Here is a 15,109-nt window from a genome sequence, read left to right as displayed (position 1 = left end):
CGCTGCGCTGCTGGAGGGACGCGCGGTTACCTGGAACTGTGTGCCGGCGACCCCAAAGCCCGCGGACTATGCGGGAGGCTGGAGGCGGGTTCCGGGGACTGCCCCAGCGCACGTGCTGGGCCCCAGCCAGCCGCAGTCACCCTGCGTTTCTGGACCCTGGATAGTGGAGGAGGGTCGTCTCCAGCACCAGGCAGACCCTTTCGGGTCCGGAGCCTCCAGACCGTACTTTCTCCCGGATCTGGACCAGAAATCGGGCCCGCTGGGCCCACTTCGCTCTGCTTCCAGCTGTGGGCTGGTGCTGGTGTTGTCCTGGTTGGGAAGCAGTATCGCTTGTACCTAGGATCATAGGTTTTTCTCTGAACCGAAGTGGAAGTTGGGAGAAAAGAGGCGGGAGGCCGAGGGCTGCGCCTGTGGTTGTGGCGCATCTACTGCTCTGGACCAGGGGGCCGGCGGACACCTCCAATCCAGTTTCCCACCAGCCCTTTCTGGCGCCTCCAGCTTGCCCTCCGTGTGATTTCGCGAGGATTCCCAGCTTGACTGGGGTCAGCTGGGATGAAGAGTCGATTTCTCCAGGAACGCTCTAGGGTTGCCCAGCCTAGGGAGAATCCGCCCCACCCTGTTCCTCCAGCCCAGTCACACCCAGGTAGCCTTAAGTCCTAAGTGCCTGCCTAGCACAAGTGGAGACATCCCTGAAAGTTTGCGTTTTTAATAAAAAAGGGTGTTATGGGGGTGGGAATTAGAATGGGAAACTATTTCCTCTTTGACGTGCCACTAACTACTATTAGGAAAAGAGAAAAAGACGACTCTGCTGAAGAATATGCCTTTATTAAAGCTGACAAGACAAATAGAGCAAGCTTTCCAGTTACGATGGTGTTAAAAGCAAGTTTAGAGTCTAATTACGTTGCTTGGCGCAGTCCTCTCTGGACTTTATTGGGAAGCATGTATGGAACAACAGCTTGTATTTTTAAACTTAAGTGCTTTATAAAATAGAGTCAGTTATTTGAGTTTGAAACAGTTCGCTCTTGTTTGTCACTCAAAAAAAAAATAAGTGGGATCTTTTTGTCCTGGTATTCATTAGAAAGGTGGGTATTCCAGTTTGTCCTGGGTTTTAGCAGAAGGAAGCATCAAAACGTCTGATCTACCCCCCTCCACACCTGTCAAGTTAGGCTTAGTAAGTTGCAGGACATTTTATCTCAGTTTTAGTCTTTTTGATACCATTGTTTAGTTTGAGATTAGCAAATTGATTTTTGTCATAGGTCATGTTTTTTTTTTTTTAAATAAATTTGACCTGCCTAAAGAAAACTCTTTCTCTCAGGATACCATGCTCTAAGTTAGAATCTGTAGACTTCTTAAAATACCAGAAGTAGATCTTAAACTAGCATGCTTATTTGAACACTGCGAAAAATGTCTTACTATATGATTATTAGCAGTTTGATGACATCTCAAAAGAGAGTCGGACCTTTCTCAGACCCAACATTTAATAGTCTTAGGGATATACGGAGACATTTATCGTGGTACGTTGTTACATTAAAACTTACTTTAAAGATAGGTAATTGTAGGTAGTTTTAGTTCAGCTTTATTGAGTGAAATGTACCTTTTATGCATTAGGAAAAGTCAGTTTTCTGTAACCCAAGGGGGCAAATGAAAAAATAAGTAATTTCAAAGTAAAAACCAGTTCTTTGTCACGGGGAGAGAAAACATGTCATGGAATCTGTATGGATTTATTCAGTATTACAAATTGAATGTTGTGTATTTCCTTTTCATATACATTATGATTTTGTAAAGTAAGTTAGCCTCAACTTTTGGTGTTCTCTCGATGAGTCAAGATTTTGCTAGATCAGTAAAGCAATAAACAGACTTCAGCCTTTGGGAAAATAAGAGACTATAGTATTTGCAATTGAAATTTTATTTTAAAAGTTCAGTGAACACATTAAACTAATAAGAATGAATAGTTTCTGTAAACAAAGTAAATATATTTTAACTTTTGCTAGATTCTGCTTGAAATTGTGTTTAGTTAGGTTGAAATAAAATTAAATATACCTTGGTCATAAGCATTAGGCAGCTCCCTCTGTAACATGTACTTGAAGTAGCTTCTGTGGTACATAGAATTTTGTCTACCTTATGGAGCATCTCTACTAACTTTGCATTAATTCCAGGAAAATATAAATTCATGTTCTGTCAGCATAGATCCACGGCTAGAGCGCATCTCCGTGCTGGGCATTTCTGGGAAATGGATATTCAGCTTTTAAATGTTGCTAACTTTTTAGTTCCCAGTCCTTATTAGGCAGTGAACCCAATTGATTTTATGCATCAAATTGGCACAAATCTGTGAAATAGCAACTGAGAAATATCAGTCTGAATAGAAGTACTGTATCACGTTTGCTTAACTGTGTCCTTCACATTTCTCAGTTGTGAAGCCTTGCTGGAGTTTTACCTAAAAGTGTAGACAATCCTCTTTACTATTAAACTGCGTTCTAACTAGACTGTAAGGGCGTGATTGGCCCAATGAAGATCTAACTCAAAGAGAGTATCCCTATTTGCTTTCACTTAAAACTGTAGAAAGATTTTAAGGAACTTTTAAAGGTAACTTACAATAATAAAACTTTATTTGCATCGCCCCCTAAGTAACTATGCTTATACAAATAGACATGACTTAATATTGAGAACACGTCCATGAACCTGAAGATTGCTGTAAACAGTTCCAAGCTTGCAACAAATATTCTATTAAACGCCGTGTGTAGAGTGGAAGTTGTTCTTTCGTTTCTCTATTCGCCAAAGTCGTGCTGGAGTCATTAAATATATCTTCTGATTTGTTTTGTAGGTAAGGGAGTTAAAAAAAAAGACAGTTGCAAATATAGCAGATACAGCTCTCCTCAATCTGAGTTTTGCTTCTGCTAAGGTATGAATATTATTAGTTTAAGAGTTTATTTTCTTCTGTTAAGCGTGAAGGTTTCACTAAGCACAATATAGTTTTCTTTTTCTTTTCTTTTTCTTTTGCATTCTTTCACTTCTTTAGGATCTGCAAGCTTGTCACCTACGAGTAGTAGCTCACTTGGCGTTGTTTGGTTGTGTTCTCATTTGGAGTTCTGTAAGTGACTGGAGTTGTGGGCTAGCAGTCCTGAGTGTTTCTCAAGGTGAGGGACCCATGCACATAGCTAAGGAGAGAGAAGTGCTAATATTTTTCTAAGACTATTCTCTTGGGTATTTGTCTTTCAAAATTCAGTGGTTCGTTTTAAAAACATCTGAGCCATCGTCAGCTTGATCATGAATGCCAGAACCCTGGCACTGTGCCTTCTTCATTGACAAGGAAATGAAATCATCACCGTTTAAATCTAGGCACCAGGAGTGAAGGGAGAGGGAAGATTCATCTTTGTTTCCAGTGGGGTCTATGATTGAATCTGTAAAGGATTCCATTATTTCTGAAGTTTCACATTTTTAAAGTGATGTCTTTATATGTTCAAAACACATTAAAAAATGGCATCATATGAAATCGAACTCTGAGTTTCAGTGCCATGTAATGTATCATTTTATTAGCTGTATTGGGATAATTTTACCATTCTGATATTTATATCAGAGTTATATAAGTACTCTACATTAGATGGGTATCTCATGTCCTTATGTGTGTCCATTTATAGAACTGCGGTCTACACTACCTTCCCCTCCTCTCTCCTTCAGATATAGACATTTGCAGAATTCCTCGTCTTAGTTTTTGGCCTGCCTTGCCTGGAGTTTTACAGAGCAAGATTAGCCGCTGAGTTTATTATTTCCCAGCCATGATGTGCATTATTTTACAGTCATAGCAAGCTAGCAGAAAGCATATCCTGTCTGCTTTTAAGGTGACTGACACACCAGTGCTGTGTGAGGCTGCTATCCGGGCTCATTCAGCCTTTTCAGGATGAAACCAGTATCAATAAACTGAGTAGTCCAAGACCTCAGAGCCAGTTGTTAGGAATTCCCTTCTTCCGTTGTGTGATTTGAGAGGTATTAGCCAGGTTTATTCTGTGACTGAGGCACAATAGCTTTGGGGCTCTCTGGACAACAGGGGCAGGTTTAGAGGGAACACTTAGCTATGGGGGGCAAATTCGCTTCCTGAATTTTCTGCTGCTTAATCTTGCAAAATACCTTTCTGAACAGGCATTTCATGGCCGTCTCCCCACTGACCTGGTTTCCTGTTGGACAGGGACAGATAAAGATGGCACCTCCCTTCTCTCCTGTTGCTATGAAAGGAGCATGCTACCAACCTCACGCTGGGCCAAGAAAGTGAATGTGTACAATTAGTCCTTCAGGAGTCCTGGGCTTTGCTAGCTGAGGAAAAGAAGATGCCACAATAATTTATCCGAGAGAGAGGGAGGTTGGAAGGAGATAGGAACAAAACATAAAAATATGTTTTAAAAAGCAATTTTATGTATATAGTAGTGTTTGGTGCATTGTATAGTCAACATAAGTCATATGCTTAATTTTTGAAAAAGACTCCATTCCTTTTCTGACTGCTTTGAAAAAGCTTCTTCGTTAGAAGGGTTTTAAAAGGTCTGGTCTGTTCAGTCATGAGCCACTGTGTGTTGGGTCAGTCCATAGTATTGATTTTCTCTTCACAAATAGTATATAAACTATTAAAATAACAGCAAAACTACAATATCCAAAGTGAAAAGGAAGCCTATGTTCCCCTAAACACAGCGAGGAAGGCAGTCCTTAGTCCTTGCCCCTTGCCCGGGACAACTCATTCAGACGAGTCTTCTACACAGAGGGGAAAAATTGTGTTTTGATCAGTTGTGACAAATAACACCTTCATATTCAGGCATAAAAACTTCAAAGAGGAGTATGAGGAATGAGTTATTAATGCTCACTTTTAATAATTTGTCTTACCATAGTGGTCTTGGGCCAAGCGTCAATAAATTACTGTCTCTTTGAAGGGGCTGATTTATACTCTTCCATTTATATGTTGGTCTGCTTTTCAACCCATGTCCTGAGATGTTTTGTGGAAAAGTTTCTTGTGATTAATGTGAACTTCCAGTGTTTCTGAAGAGGAGATTACTCACGACTAGGAAGTCTGCCTTTTTCTCCCTCTTAAATTTGTTTGCGTTTTATGTTTTCAAAATGTAGTCGGTCACGAGCAGGCCGGCACCATGACACAGAACCACTTGGTTTAAAAGTAAACATTAGTGATGTAAACTTTCTGTGAAAAAATTACTCTACGTCTTGGTGAAGAGAAATCCATGCATTTTGGTCTTCTTGATGGCCCGTAGTCCTTATTGCATTCTGTAAAGGAGTATTGTTGAGCTTCTGAAATCCATGTAGCGTTTGCCCATAGAAGATTTACATGGAATCAAACTCCTGATTTTTGAGCTGTCTGAATCCAGTTTTCCGACAGTGAGCCATATGTTTCAACAAACATTACTCTAAAATATTGAAAACTCCCACTGAAGTCACCTCGTTGCTGAGCGACCGCAGCACCCTCGCGAGGGCTCACTCAGCTTCCATTCAGGTGGATTCTATCATTTTCAATAAGGAAAACTAACCTTTTGTCATCTTTAGAAACATCCTTCACACAACTGACAGTTGACAGGTTGAAGAAAATGTTACTGTCAGGTCTTATTTTCCACCCAAGTGAGGAATAAAAATAGGTTTATAGGATTTTTTTTTAAAAAAAATCTATTTAAAAGTTATTTCAAGATGGAGGGAAATATTTTTAATTTTTATATGGAAGTCATCAAATTAATCCGCACTTACTTCAGGGAAGGTCGGCGGATGCATTTCAAGGAGAGATTCTGAACAGTTGGTTTCCTATGCTTTAACTCTACGAGGACAAATGCAGTTGCATTGCTTGTGCGTTTTTATATAGGATTCTCAAGAGATGTGAGTTGATATTATTCCTATTGTGATTTAGCCAATGGCCTGATTTTCATGACTGAGGATCATGATTTAGTGTGAAACAGAAGTGAGAACTCACCCATCTGTGATGCCCCAGAATCGCCACGCACATGCGTGTAGGCCTTGGACAGTCTTGCCGTGTGCACACAAAGATTGGACCATTTTGAGAAGTGGCTTTGTTATTAATACCTTCAAGGATCTGTACAATGTAACCGATGTGTTCCCGGGTAGAAGTTTATGAACACACAGAAATTAGAATAAGACAAAATTCCTGTTTCTGCGTTTACAAAAGCTGGGTTTGGCTTTCAGCATTTTTCTTTTCTTCCCCCCTCTCAAAGCAGCCATCTTGTTTTAAGACCGATTTCATTTTTCTCATGAAGAGTGTCTGGCAATGAATATGGATGCGGAAGCGGGCTAAACCACCAAGTAAGCATTTTGGTGGGACTCTGTGTTAAAGCACTAGCTTCGTTTACAAAGTCACAAAAATGCTGTCTTCCTGTATTGAGTTGACAAAAGGATGTTTTAGGTAGTGTTGATGTGCTTAGCCGAGGTGTGTCATATTTTAATGATAAATGCTCGGCTATACCATATTTCCATATGTGCTTTTTCTCTCGAAGCTTACAATTCACTGCTAATTTCAAGGCAATATGTTGACAGGCCCTGTTGGCACCCCCATCCTCTCTAACTGATTTCTTTTTGCTGACCCAATTAAGTAGTTTTTCTTATTGTCTGACATCAGTGACGCCCCCCTCCCCAGCAGGAACACATATAATTGATGATCATTACCAGATATCTTTATGCAGTAAGAGGCAGGGATAGAAATGAGGATGCTTCCTAAATTAAAGCATTTGTATGCTTTAAGAAGCATTAGGTGATGTCAGAGCCCAGGAGCCCATGAAATACAGTCTCTCTCTCTCTCTCTCTCTCTCTCTCTCTCTCTCTCTCTCCCTCCCTTCCTCCCTCCCCCCCTCAATAAACATCCTTTTGAGGGTATTAAAAGAGAATTATTTTAGAGGCAAGCATATTTGTTACTGAAACTTGTGAGATCATATGGACTGAGTCTGTTCTGCTTTCTACCGCGTTCTGTATTTCTGTACAGTTGGAAGAACATGTGGCCTAGTAAACTTTACCAAAAGTTTACCCTACACTTCTTGCTGCTGCATCTGTTTGATGATGTCTGGGAACATCATTATCTTGTATTTTGGTAAAAGCAAGGCTTCCTGAAGATTAATTTCTAAAGTAGCCCAATTCAGTCTGTCTCGTTTAAACTGGGCCCTCAGTCTGCTTCAGATCACTTGAGTTCAGTAGAAGAGGCGCTTGCGTGGTTCTCGATGCAGGGTGAAGTTGGCAAATAAGCTGCATGCTTAAAGAACAGATAGACATCTTACGGTTAAAGTCAAAGATCTGAGTTGGCAGAGATTTTTTTTTTTTTTACCAGAAAGCTTTTCTCTGGCCCATCTTCTCCTTTCCTTTGACATGCTGGTGGAGAAGATTAAAATAGCTGAGTGTTCAAAGTGACCGTTTAGTGTTAAATGAACTAACAAGTACCTTTGTTTTTAATGTTGTTTCCGAGCTGTCAGAGTTTCCATTTTAAGTTTTATTAGTGACTTATTTATATAGGTTAAAAACTGTAATTAACAATTAGCTCTTGCCTCTTACTATGAAAACACGCACGATGAAAGCGTTTTCCTGTAGGAAATGTGGTCTTGTGGTTTGAGTGAAATTAAGTTATGGTTTTAGTGAAGTCATTAATTGTAGTACAAATTGTTACCCAGGTTTTGATGATGGGGGAAGACATGCTAGATGATGTTTCTGAGATGTCAGTGGGATAGCCGTTTTGTTGCATTTGTTTTTTTGAGCTTAATATATAGGAGACTTAACCTTCTGAATAACGTTTTTATAGTGTTTAATTTAATGGAGACACGTGAGAATGGAAAGAAAGGTTAAGGCAACTCTCAATATGGGGAAATTGTCTTTTGTATTTAACAATTAGGTTAAACAAAGTGTGAGCAAATGGACCCCGGCCCCCTTCTATTGTTTCAGTGCAAGAAGATTCAGACAGATGTGGGAATGTGGAAGCAGTGACCTCTGACTCGCACAGCATGGCCACTGCCCTGGCACATAAGTGTCCTGAGCCACCATCGTAGCAGGGGACCGGTTTGAAGTGACTGACACTTTGAGATGGAGACCCTGCAGCGGAGGCTGTGGCTGTTTGCAGCCTTGCAGGGCTTCACCAGGCTTCCCAGCTTCTTAAGAGCCTCACCCCCACCCTATAGGATAAAGGCTTCTCTGGCTCAGAGCTCTGCTGTCTTCTGGATGTGTTCTCTGTCGGTGCGGTGGCTATAAATCTTTGCTTACAGATAATTTTACTCATTCAGTTGGAATAATGCAGAAGGATGAGGGAGGCTCAGATGTACCTTTCTGCTGGGACAAAACACTTGCTTGCTTTATTTAGCAAATATTTCTTCTTCTTCTTCTTCTTCTTTTTTTTTTTTTAGATAGATGAAAGAAGTGGCTTTGTTAAAGGCCTTTTCTTTTAGTTCCAGGTCTGCAATCTTGCCAATAACCTTTGGGTTCAGACAGACCATTAATGTTTTAGATACTGTGGCATTCAGTGTTTCCTTCATATATTTGTTTACTGTTGCTGCCTCAATAAACTTTTATGCCTATTTCTGTAGTTTTTTGGCAGGGGCTCCATTTATTAGCATTTAGTGACCCAGCACTAAAGAGGGGTGCAGTTCAAATAGTGGTGCTTCTGACAGGGTTTTGTGTCAAACGAGGGAAAATAATAGGGAAATGAAAGCTGCCAAAACGTGTCTCCCAGTTACTAATTAATCAGACGAGAAAGGACCCCAGTGGCAGATCTCATGTCCACCCTGGCAGCAACTTGGGGACGCTCCCTTTTAAATACTGTATAAAAGAAATTGAAGTAAACCTTAGGAAATGTAGCACCCAGATAGAAGGCAAATATAATTTTTTTCTAATTCTGTGAAAAGCGAGACCAAAAAAAACATAACTTAATACTGAATCTTTGTATTCTTCCCAGCTGTTATCGAAAACATAAAGCTATTCTAAAGAGTATTTCCCTTATTAATAAGCAATGTCTTCATTCTTATTAATATTTTAGTGTAAGCATTATACTATTCTTGGTTTTAGTTTTGGTGTAACACTTATACATGTTTTATTGTTCAGAGACCTGGGTGTTATTTTGAAACTTTCGCCCTCATTTTATGCCAGTCATCAATATTTGGAGATTATTCTAACTGGGGAAAGAAACTCCCTTCCCCCACAAATTAAAATGTGTTTGTAGGCAGACTTTACTTTTTTTCTGGCCCTGTTTCCTCTATGGCTGCTGGGCCCATAATTAAATGCCTGTTATTAATGTATTTTTTTCCATAGCATTTACAACATAAAAAGGAAAAGGTCTTGTGTTGAACTATAGCTGTCAGGGGAACAATGAGAACTAATTACACACTCAGCTATCACCACAGTTGACTGTCCTCTTGGGAAGACAACAACATGGTGTGTGTGTGTGTGTGTGTGTGTGTGTGTGTGTGTATAGTCCATATGTGTACACATAGGGTCAGACATACCTTTTGGTTCATTTTTAAGTTATATGTTTTCTGAATCTAAATAAACCATTGGCAACAAAATGTACATAAGCTATCCAATTCAGCTAATTAGGTTTAAGAACAATGGTTCTTTAATGGGGAGCCCCCCAACTTTAGTGCCTTTTCTTCATAATATGGATGGAGTCAGTCAATTTATGCCTCTGAGTATCTCATTAATTTAGATATTATTTGGGCATGCTCTTGTAGTCAATGCACACATGTTGTTAATTATCTGATTATTTCTTACAATTATTTCTTGAAAAATGGATAGTTTCTTACCTAAATGTTTGTGTCGCTTTCAGGACAATCAGTTTATTCTACAGAGTTCTTTGGTGCTGTGTCACTGTCCTGGTCACTGTTTGATGTATTTAAGAAAGGAAATAAAAAAAGAAATAGTGCCTTTTTTTCCCAACCGTCAACAGCTTTGGTATGTTTGCTCACACGCCTTTGAGTTATTGAGTAGTAGGGTGTTTCGGAACCAGTTCTGAGTTGTGGTCACTTCACACTCAGCTTGTGTGGAGTATCCTGCCCAGAGTCACTGCGTCTTCTAGAGATGCCTTACATGAACGCTTTTCATTCTTTGGGTGAATTCTCTCTGTTTGAAGAGAATGCATTTCTTGTATCTCCTACCACATCCAAATGGAGGAATTCAGGAATTTTGTATTGATTCGAACATATTTCCAAAAAAGATTCACATTAAAGGAACGTTATCGGTATTAGTAGTAATATATTCATGTGTTGGATACTTAGAAGTTACGATTGATAAAATATTTATGAGTGAGACCATGTGTAAAGCACCAAGAGGTATAACGAAGACTCAGAGAGAAGGCAGGCGGTGTCTGTGTCCGTAAGGAATTCAAGAGTTTGGTTCAGAGTTAAGAATTTTGTGGTTCTAATGACAGGACAGAGTAGAAAATAATAGTAAGAAGAAATCTTCACATCATTTCACTTGGTGGTTGCCTGTAAAGTGTCTCCTGTGGACGAGTTTTTGTTCTCAGGCAATAGGGTATTGTAGACAGCATGCCAGCCACCAGGAAACATTCAGTGCTTTCTTGGCCCCTTTATCTTACCCCTAGGGTGCACTTGGAGGTCTTGGGGAGTCTTGCTGAAAGGTAGATTTTAATTTAGTAGGCCTAGGTAGAGGCCCAGTCTCTCACATTTCTGACAAGGTACCAGAGGAGTTTCTCATGTCCAGTGATGCTGAGATTCCTGACTGGGAACTAATTTGGGCTTGGATGTCCCGTGAATGTTCAGTGGGAGAGGTTGATTCTCTCTGGCTAAGGACTCGGGGTGGTGTTTGCCTGGGCCTCCTATGGAACCGTCTCTGTGGTTTCTAAAATGGTTTCCTATTTGCATGAGTGAAATTATTCGCCATTTAAAAGGCCTGAAAGGCCCAGCAGTCTTCATTTCTAGCCGTTTCCGCCAAATTGCAGACATATAAAATAAAATCGTACATTGACGTTTATGCTTCATTGAAAATGTACCATTAACAAGGTGAAGACTGGGGATTTGGTTGTAAGTCCGCTCTGTAGACAAATCTGACTGCAGCGAAAATGTTGTCTTGGCCCAAGAAGTTTGACGAGAACCTTGCTATGAATTTTTAGGGTATTTACATGCAAACCTTCCCCGAAGGCACTGTAAATTGAAGTTCCGGGATGACACCTCAAAACCAGGTTTTGAACACTTTCTACTTTAACTCCATGCGGTGAAATGAGCCCAAAATGTTTATTTTATAGTTGCACAGAAGATGCTTGCTTATTGACAGTTTTTCTGTTCCCACTGGCTGGGTGTCCTGTGGGTGGCTTTCAGAAGCCTACACTTCCAGCAGAGCTTTAAATACTGGGGGTAAATGCCTTCCTGCTCTAACTTTTCATGATGCCAGTGTCCTTAGCGAGAAGCTGCCCCTATGGAGCAGCTACAGATGGGTTTCTGTGTCCTGTCGCAGCAAAGGCCTCAGTTTCTTCTGTCGCCGAGAGTGTGTGATGATTTCATCAACAGGTAGCCACAGGGCTGGCTAGACTTTGGTCACTCCACCTTCTTTTGTTTATTGTTTCTGTCCTTATTCTCTCGCGGTGAATCCAGTACCACCGACCTAAGTGAACCCTACATCTCTGAAAGCATCATTCAGTAGACTTGATGCTGATGTGGAAAGAAAGATAAAACCTGTTGTCTCTCAGGTCCTTAGGAAGGAAAACCAAGAAGATGGTGAGCGTTCTACTTAGCTGTGCCTTTATTTTTTAAAATTATTATAATTATAATAACTATGTTTATTGTTGTTGTTGTTGAGACAGTCTTGCTTTGCAGCTCTGCCTAGCCCAGAATTCACTGTGTAGACCAGGCTGGCCTCGAACTCACAGAGACCAGCCTGCCTCTGCCTGCCGAGTGCTGAGATAAAGGAATGCATCTCCTGGCTTGCTCTTATTTTATAACAGTGTTTGCCAACACTTTTTGTAGTTAATTATAAAGCAGAAGCAAATATCCTCCTTGTTAAATTCTTGATATAATGAATTTAATTAACATTCTGGGCAGCAGTTGGTAAGAACAATGAACATTATTAAGAATAGTAATTCAGTATAGGGCTGTTTGTTCATTTGTAAGCGTGTGTTTATGCTTCCCCTGGCATAAAGGAGGATGCTTCTCAATAGGAACCTTGAGGGGCACTCTCACTGTTTCTACAGTTTAGAATTCTCCTAGATTAAGAATTTTTGAGGCGCTTCTGCGACTGTGTGTGAGCTGAAGTGGCTCTTAAACGGGAAGCGTGCTATGTGCTTAGAAGATTTAAATTTAGGAATAGGCTGTATTTACTGATTAAAGCGAACTCGTTTGAATATTGCTAAGAGAACATCTTTGTTCAAAATAGGATCATGTGCTTAGGATTATGACTTACGGTCATGGACAGGCTGAGAGTAAAGTAGGCGATGGCCAGTAATTCTAGCTAGTGTTTGTCATCCCCCCTTTACATTTTTTTTTTTTTAAAAATTGGGAGCAGGGTTTCTGTACTTAACATCCCTGGCTGTCCTTGAACTTGCTCTGTAGACCAGGCTGGCCTCAACCTCACAGAGATCCATCCTCCTCTGCCTTCCAAGAGCTGAGCTCAAAGGTGTGCATCACTACCACCTGACTTTGTGCCCCCATTTTTAAAAAAATGGAAGATAAATATAGTGAATATTGAAAAGTGTATCTTAAGGTTATTAAAAGTACCTTTTAATCAGATTAATAGATTGCAATTGAGTTTTTAGGCAACTCCTGATATATATGTATATATATATATATATATATGTTAATTGTTTTGATAACATTAAGGAGGAAAAAAGCATTAAATTCGTCTGTTTTTTAAATTTGAGTTTTGTTATCACAAACGTTTAGGGTAAACCCTTTTTGTTTTCTGAGCATTATGGAGGCACAAGGCTTAGCGCACAAGATATTTAAAAACATGTCGAGGGGCTGGAGAGATGGCTCAGTGGACCTGGTTCAGTTCCCAGCACTCACATGGCAGCTCACAGCCATCCATAAGTCTAGGTGCAGAGATCTGATGCCCTCTTCTGACCTCTGTGGGTGCCAAGCATTCATGTGGTTCACACAAAACATGCAGGAAACAACTCTTACACATCAAATAAATAAGAAAGAAAGCCAAAATCATATCAAACTGAATTTTCCAATCATCTTTTAGCATTTTTTTTGGTTAAATTTTAGATCTAGTTAAATTTTATTGCTGGTTGAATTAGAAGTTCCCTTCATTAGTGTCACGTATGAACCACAGTTTTTCCCATCCTAATAAATAAATAAGTGCAATAAAAATAATGTCTCCCTTCTGTGAAAATTCAAAGGGAAACATATATAGGAGACCCTGAAGTTGCTATAGAACTGTTTGATAAGGTGGATAGAGCACATCAGCACTAGTGCACAGCCTACATGACCCTAATTGAGCAGGAGCCCCGGCTCTCCTGAACCTGCGTTCCTCTTTTTTCACACTTAGCCTGGCGTGTTGACTCACTCAGACACCTGCTTCCAAGGCCAGGGAACGGAGAGGCCAGAGTTCAGGGGGACATGTTTACGTCATACAGGTGACTCTCACTCTGTAAAACCCAACATGTCCTTATAGATTGCTGATGAAGATGTTCTTAAAGTGGGGAGGGTGGCTCAGGCCTGTCAATCCAGCCCTTGGGAGGATGAGGCAGAAATGGTGAGTTCAAAGCCAGCCTGTGCTCTAGAGTAACACTCTGTCTCCATACAGACAAGTGCTATAAAACAAAAACTGCAAAGGAGAAACTCGGTTCTCAGAAATAAAATCTTCCTTTCAAAGCATCTTGGGAGAGTTAATGTTTTAAAAGACTAATTTATCAGTGTGTGCTGTTGTATCTGGGAGCTATGAATTTTGCACTTGCATTGCATTTTTTTCTTTGTTTTATCTAGTTTTTGTTTTGAAGAAGGTCTCATTACAATTTATCGTTTGATTCCCAATAAAGGAGAAATGTGGGAAAGTGGTACTTAGGGCATGTCTGCAAGACCTTTCTCGGAGATGAGTCCTAGATCCCCTTTTTCAATTTGATCATTTATTTTGATGTCCTCTTTTCTCTTGGTTTGTTGTCTAGCTTGTGTTCTCTGCTTTGGTCTTCATAGGTGTAATGAGATATCTCTTTCTCAAAGGGGAAATTAATGAATACCGACACCCTCCTGGAGAATGCTTGTATTTCCAATGAGGAGCTTGTTGAAACAAATCAATTTCTGTCTAAGGCTGTTCTCGCAGGCAACCAGGCTGGCCCTGAGATCTTGGAGTTTTCTGAATCTATGCCCCACCGCTCTGGGCTCTGGCAGTAAGTCTCTTGATGCCTGTCTGCTTCAGAAGTCTTGCTCTTGATGGCCTTAGAGCCTACTCCATATTAATTATGCACACATTAATGGGAGGAGCACAGACAGATCATAGCATCCAGCTGAGTTTGTCAAGGAGCACATACTTCATCCAGTGAAACCCGAGTTACATCACGGCCAAAGGACGGCTTCCCTGGAGAGCAGTCTGGGAATTATTCGAAGCAGATTTTACTTCGTATGTTTATAGTTAGTTAGGTGAATAGCAAATGAGTTCACTATTTGTTCTGAAATAGCATTCATGTCCTTGCGTCATTATTTGAGAACATCCTTTTACTCTTAATTATATCGCCCCCAAAAGAGAGAAATATACTACAAAAGGAAAATGACCAGTGATTCATATGTGCAGCACCCAGACACTTAGTGCTGCCTGGCCAGCAGTAATAGGCTGGTTAAGTTTGTCATTAGGAGCGCTGAGGTTGTGTGAGTGAGCCGTGCTAACATGGCAGAGCAGATTCCCCTTAGAAGCACAGTGTTTAATATTTAAAATTGTATGTCCAGGGGACCATTGGGCTTACTTGTATTTGTTCTTTAGCATTACATACCAAAGCTTTTGCTTCTTAAAATGGAAGTTAAAGTTTGCCATGAAAACCAGCTTTCCACAACTTTCAGTTTTATATAAATTTCCTTATTCTGTGGCGTGGCTGCAGTGGCCTCCATCCGAAGCTTCTCCACCCCCCCCCCTTAAAGAAGATTTATTTATTTTTATTCATGAGTATGTGTGCATGTGTGTGTGTGTATATGCACACATAAGTGTGAATCCT

The 15,109-nt window shown here is 40.4% G+C and overlaps 1 protein-coding gene across 2 annotated transcripts in view; it reads left to right on the top strand.

Moving 5' to 3' along the window:
* The window catches only part of Efna5 (ephrin A5), a 282,353-nt gene that overhangs the window by 2,695 nt on the left and 264,549 nt on the right, over positions 1–15,109 (top strand). The window lies entirely within an intron of this gene.

The sequence above is a fragment of the Myodes glareolus genome, chromosome 1 (genome assembly GCF_982192425.1).
Source record: "Myodes glareolus chromosome 1, mMyoGla1.1, whole genome shotgun sequence".
Lineage (NCBI taxonomy): Eukaryota > Metazoa > Chordata > Mammalia > Rodentia > Cricetidae > Myodes > Myodes glareolus.
This window is presented reverse-complemented; position numbering and strand designations above follow the sequence as displayed.